Source organism: Cricetulus griseus, chromosome 2 (genome assembly GCF_003668045.3).
Source record: "Cricetulus griseus strain 17A/GY chromosome 2, alternate assembly CriGri-PICRH-1.0, whole genome shotgun sequence".
Classification (NCBI taxonomy): domain Eukaryota; kingdom Metazoa; phylum Chordata; class Mammalia; order Rodentia; family Cricetidae; genus Cricetulus; species Cricetulus griseus.
The window spans coordinates 440,375,390-440,382,351 of NC_048595.1; positions in this window are offsets into that span (position 1 = coordinate 440,375,390).

Here is a 6,962-nt window from a genome sequence, read left to right on the forward strand (position 1 = left end):
AGATACTCTCTTCTAAACCTCAATTCTTAGTGGCTCCCACATGAGCAAAGGGGCAGCACCAGGAAGGTTTCAGGTCTCTATGGGGCAGGATGGAGTCCCAGCTGCCCATAGGCCTCTACCTACACTCCTGTGACTGGAAAGACTTTGCTATCCTGTGATAGTGCCCCTGGAGTCTCCACTGACATGGGGGCAGTGACTTCCTATCCCCTAGACAGTGCTGACAGTCCTGCCTGGGACACTGAGCCAGTGGTGAGGGAAAGAGAACCTTGTTACTCTGGGGCAGGATGCTGTCCTTGTTTGTCACCTGACCTCTGAAGTCATAGTAGACACTAGACCTTGCCTTGCAGCCTTCTCAAGCTGCCTTTGCCGACGAAGGAACTGGCAGAGCTGTCTTTTTTTTTTTTTTTTTTTTTTTCTGCAGAGTTTGACTGGTGTGGAAACATTATTGTCTAGGTTCTCTTTTTCTTTTCCTTTTTTGATTTTTCAAGACAGAATTCCTCTGTGTAGCTCTTGCTGTCCTGGAACTCTCTACAGACCAGGCTGACCTCCAACTCCTGGAGATCCACCTGCCTCTGCCTTCCAAGTGCTGGGATTAAAGGCATTGTCACTGCCAGCCGGCTTGTCTAAGTGCTTTGCTGTGTGTCTATCACAGGCAGGTCCTTGGCTAATGTTGGTACTTGCTTTTACACCTTTCCATATTTTCAGTTCCTTCAGCTCCAAATGTGATACAGATGAGGCAATGAAAAGGGTTTAGGAAACATGCCTCTGGGGCATCCTCAGGACCCTGCCTAACCTCCTCTCCACCACTCAAGTCTCCCATACACCACGGCCAGGGCTTCTGCTGTATTTGGCAGGGGGAACAGAAAGAAATACAGCCACTCCAATCTCCACAGTGGGTGTTAGGCAAGAACTTAGTTCAGTTTAGGAGCTATGGAGATGTTTCAGTCAGCACTGTAGAGGGTATGAGTTCCTTCTACTCACCAGGAATGTTACGCATACAGGCTTGTCTCTTCAAAAAGAAGGGATGTGTGCCTGTTTTCCACCTAGAAGACAGGGATAGTTAATAAAGTTAATAACCTGGTGATCTGTGCTATCTGTAGGGCCAGGTCACACCTGAATGCCCCAGACTATTATAATTATCCCAGACTCTTCCTCCCTAGGCCTTTATCCTGAGCATTGCCTATCAGTCAATAGAACCCACCCCTACATGAGATGTCATGTGTACTTAGTAGCTTAGTGACCTCTGCAATATCTGTATGATGGAGATCACACCGAATCCTCCCTAGGCCCTTAAGATATAGAACCCATCTTTATGGTAGAGGTCATATGTACTTTGTAAAAGAATTTCAATGTAGTGACACCTTAAGCTTTATTGTGCACATGGGATTCAGATAACTGTTACCAGGAAACTTTCCCCCCAAATTTTACTGTACTTAATATGTCTAAAAACAATAAACCACTCAGTGTCAGACTTGAGAAGTTTGAGGCAACACCAGCTAACTAAGTCGATGTCGAACCGGATTTCCTTCTTGCCTCATGTAGATCACATGACTCTGCCAGCCATGGCATTTACAGGGATCCCCACCCCCATCCTAGCCACACAAGTGTGAGAACATAATTTAGGATCCCAAATGCCCATTACAAAACTGGGCATGGTACCATGTGCCTATAATCCTAGCACTAGAGAAAGGACAGGGGCATCCATGGAGTTCATTGGACAGCTAGTTTTGCCGAATAGGTAAATGCCACATTCAGTGTGAAATCCTATACTGAAAAGATGGCTGAGGAAGACATTTGGCATCAACCTTTGGATTCCATATGAAACTATATACATGCCTGCACACGGGCACAGACCTATATACACTTGTGTAACACACACACACACACACACACACACACACACACACACTTTAGACAATCAGCTTAGCACTAGGGAATCCAGCAGTCTCACCTAATGGGAAAGCTCCAATCTGGCATGGAGGGTATAGTTGGACAAAAACACTGGGCTATCCCTCTTTGTCCTTTCTTCTTCCCCATTCAGTCCCTTCATTTGTCAACAGCCCCCAGGACAAAATGAAAAATGCCAACCAGAATGAATTGCTTGGATGGCTTGAAATTAGCATTTCTAATTCACCCCTGAATCCTCCTAATGAATCTCAAGCTGTCTGCATGGCAGGCTTAACCATGACCTGTCACAGGCCTATGTATTAAGTCAAGAAACTAGCTGTGACACTCCCATCCCAAAGCAGGGATGTAGTCCTAAAACCGGTCTTACCCAGATCCACTCAGCAACTGGCACCCTGGTCACCTGGGCTTCCACAGCCTTGATAAGTTGAATGTAAATGTGTGTCCCACTGGGTATGGAGAGACATGCCTCTAATGGTAATCCTAACTGCTAGCTAGGCTGAGGCAGGAGGATCATGAATCCAAGACCACTCTAGGCTACATAGTATATCACACACACACATACACACACACACTCTAAAAAAGTTAAAATGAAAAAACATAAGGGCAAGGAAGATGGTTGTCACTAAAATGCTCATTGTTCAAACATGAGGACCTCAGTTCAATCCTCAGCACCCACATTACAAGTCTCGTGGCCCATACTTGTCATCACAGGGCTGAGAAGACAGAGGGTACCTAGTGCTTGTTCACCATCCAGCCCAGCCTAATCAGCAAGCCCCAGCTCCAAGTAAGAGCCCCTGTCTCAGAAAGCAAAGTGAATGCCTCCTTAGGAAGGAAACCCTAGGTTTACTTCCAGTCTGTACATGTATGTACACACACACACACACACACACGTAAATTTTAAGATAAAATTTTAAGTAAATTTTCCTACATCTCTCTCCTGACCTTAGATTCTATGGCATGGCTGGAGACCCATCCAAGTGTCTGAAGCCACTCTGAAACTAGGTTACAGTTACATGTCAATTTCTACAGTTAGTCAGTTTCTTATGGGCCAGTGCGTGGGGCTTGCATTTTTAGGGACAAAAGATTATGTAAGACTTGTACTTAAGAGGACCTGGTAGCCACACCCTTTCCTACTTATTGGTGTTAGCACAAATAAATATATTTTTGGAGGCATGGTCCAGTACCTTTCTTACTCTCTTGGGAGAAGCAATTCACTTTGGGGCTGCCCAAGCCATATGGATGATAAGAATAATCCCATCTGCTTTGGAATGGACTTGACATGATTCAGGACGGAACAATCAAATCAGAAGATCCTATTTCCTGGATATCATGACTGATCTAGAATGTATAATAGGTAGGGGCATGAGAGGGGGTCAAAGGGAAGATAAAGTCTGGGACCTTAGCCTGCTGTTCGTTAGTTATGGGTCAGTAATATGAGGTATTACTCCAAACTCATTTTGAAGGCTTGGTGCACAGCCAGTGAATCCAATAACTGAAAAGCTATTGGATAGTGAGAGCTCTGAACTAATCAATACTTAATGCATCATTGGGCCCCATCACTGACTGAACCACTAGAGCCTGGTAGTATAAGGAAGAGCCTGATGGGTGGAAATTATTAACATTCTGCATGTCTTTGAATTTGGTCCCTAGGTGTTCTCTCTCTCCTCCTGATCCTCTCCTCCCCCACCCCACTTCCCACCCACCATGAGCTAGGCGACTTCTGTCATGCCTTTCCATCACGTTACCTTGTCATGGGCCTAACAGCAGTGCAGCCAGAAAACCATGGACTGAATCCATGACCCCAAACAAATCTGTCCCCCTTTAAACTGCTGTCAGCTGTTTTGTCATAGCATCAAGAAGCAATCGGTATATTGTGCAAAGCATGATAAGTGTTGCCTTCTGCCTCTAACTTTGTTCTCTCTCTCTCTCTCTCTCTCTCTCTCTCTCTCTCTCTCAGTTCTTTTTTTTTGAGACAGGGTTTCTCTGTGTAGCTTTGGAGCCTATCCTGGCACTCACTCTGGAGACCAGGCTGGCCTCGAAGTCACAGAGATCCACCTGCCTCTGCCTCCTGAGTGCTGGGATTAAAGGTGCGTGCCACCAACACCTGGCCTAACTTTGTACTCTCTTAAGAGACAGTTTCAGCATTAGGCCAGTATGCTTACTACCAAGCTAAAACTGGCGTGGGTCAGCTAGGCATGGTCACATACATAACAAAGACAAGGTAGGTGTGTTATGAAGGTTTACCCTTGCCTATGTAATTCCCTTGGTCAGTCCTCAGAATTGATCTAGATGTCAGGCCATTGGTCAGAATGTATCACAGGCTCTTCATTTAAAAATCCCTTCCCCTTGGTGTTCCCAAAGAAGGCCCAAATAAGCCTCTTACTCTCAGTTACTCTTGGTTAACTTAAAAATAGTGGGCTGGGAAGATGGCTCAGTCAATGAAATGCTGGCTGCCCAAGCATGAGGACCTGAGTTCCACCCCTGGACCCCATGTGAAAAAGCCACACATGAAAGCTCATGCCCATTGCCTTGGCACTGGGGGACAGAAACAGGAGGAACCCGGGGCTTGCTGTCCAACTAACTGGTCTAATCATTTAATAAACTGCAGTATCAGAGCGAGACTCTACCGCAAAAACAAACAAACTAGAAAATGATTAAGAAAGACACCAAACATCAACCTCTGGTCTCCACCACACCCCACCATACAAACATGTTTGCACACACAGCCAGGAAATTAAAAGTAATTTGGGATTGCTTTGCTGTGAGATGATACCTTAGAAATGTGGGTCATGACAGTGGTTAGCAGTGGTTGCTAGGTTGCTCTGCAGAAGTGTGAAGTCTGCATTTCAGGGTATCTCTGTGTTCCTGTTGTGCCCGTTGTCTTCACTGTCTTAACTGTTGGGTTAGAATCTCTTCAAGCCTGCATGCAAACATGTTGATCAATCTGAAGGTATTTTTATTCATGACTAGAATGAAGGATCAACTTGGCCTATTGTCTGATGGACCTGGCATGTTTCTTCCACCCAGCTCAAGTCCTTCAGGCGAGTCATAAAGTCTAAACCAAATCCAAGGCTACAGTGTTCATGTGACATGGTATTGTCAACAGTAAAATAAGCTCAGCAGTCCTTATGTTAAGTTGCCAGCTATGCCAGCTATGAGCCTACAAACCTCAAAGCCATGATGTTTGCACAGAGGAAGGAAAGTATGTTTTGAAGACATGCCCTGGCCATTGAAAAATCACTGAGCTTTTGCCACATAATGCAAATGTTATTTTGGGCAGGTATTTTGGTTTGAAAGAAAATGGTCCCCAAAATGGAGTGGCAGTTTAGGAGGTGTGGCCTTGTTGGAGTAGGTGTGGCCTTGTTGCAGGAAGTATGTAATTGTGGGGGCAGGCTTTGAGGTCTCTTATGCTCAAGCTTCCCTCAGTGTGTCATGGAGTCTACTTGCTATTGCCTTCTGATCAATATATAGCTAGCACCATGTCTGCCTGCACACCACCATGCTCTTTACCTCTGAACTGTAAGTGAGTCACCCCAGTGAAATGTTTTCCTTTGTAAGAGTTGTCATGGTCATGGTGTCTCTTCACAGCAATTGGAACTCTAGCTAAGAGAGAATGTGGCCCCAGCTAGACCAGTAAAAGAATTTTCTGAGTCCTGATGTGTAAACCCAACAGGTAAATAGAGGGACCAGAGCAGTGTCAGCCCTTCTACCAGGAACAATGAGCTCACCCAAAGGCGAGGCCAGGGGAAGAGCACAACAGGGACCAAATGGCCCAAATAACAAGACAAAATGACTTATCATTCAGAGGACAGGGAAGACTGCCACTATGATTTCATCACTTTAAAAGTACATTTATTTATTTGTGTGCCATAGCTTGCCTGTGAAAGTCAGAGGACAACTGTCAGGAGGCGGTTCTCTCCTTTCACCATGTGGGTCCCAGGTATTGAACTCAGGTCTTCAGGCTTGACTACAAGTGCCTTTACATGCTGAGCCATTTTGCCAGGCCCTTTGTTTCCCTTCTTTTATTCTCTCTCCATTTTTGTTCAGCCAAGTGGGAGAGAGCCCAAGTAACAATGGGAACAAGATCTCAGAGGGAAGATGTCCATTTGCAGTATCCTCAGAGTTATTCTTGCAATGTAAGATCACCTTGCTTAGAATAAAAATCCACAGGAGCTCATCCTGAACAGATGGCCTCATGGAGGGGGCTGAGTACTACAGAAACCTCAGAAGATCAGCTTCAAAAGAAATCTGAGCCTCATCTTTCCTTGTCAAATCAAGACCCAAGAACTGGAGGATGGGTTTGGGGGAAGCGTTCAGGCACACTGGCCCCAGAAGTTGAATCACAGACTGGGTATTCCAGGCACAGGAATGTGCCAAGCTGTACACATTTGACCTTCACAAGGATTAAAGCTCCAACAAAGGATGCATTGAGCCTTGTGTGTGGGAAGGAGAATGGACGGAAGATCTTGGACAGGTACAGCCTTCCTGTCCTTCCTTGGGGAGTAGCTGGTGTTAATTTAATGCAGCAAGCTGGTCCTGGGAATGCTTCAAATGCCAAGTAGCCTTCACCTTTGAGTTGTGATGTCAAACCTTAGCTCTGGAGAAAAACAGCAAGCCTTCGTCCTTGCTGGGGGTGGGATGCTATACAAAGCCTCATCTTACTGAATTAAAAAATGAATTCTAAAACAAAGTTAGGGATATATCTATATCTATATATCACATAGTGCAATTGGATAGTAGAAAAGCCTGAAGGTTAAGTTGATGGGGTTATGCAACATTTCTAGCCAGCAAAGAGTTAATGAAAAAGACGTTCTGTTTAACCTAGGCAGATGAAAAGTCTTTGCTGCTTTTTCACAGTGCAGCTCGGCTTTTTCCAATCATGAGACTCAGCCAATGAAAAAGAATATAGTTAAGTAAACACATATAATCCCAGGATTTCCTGTGGGTTTTTAAGTCGGTGTCAGTGTGCTCAGTTGTAACTCTCTCTTGCAGGAACTTTCCCCAGGCAATGTGAACAGGGATCTGCTCACCTCAGAGAGGGTACCAACTGCAGA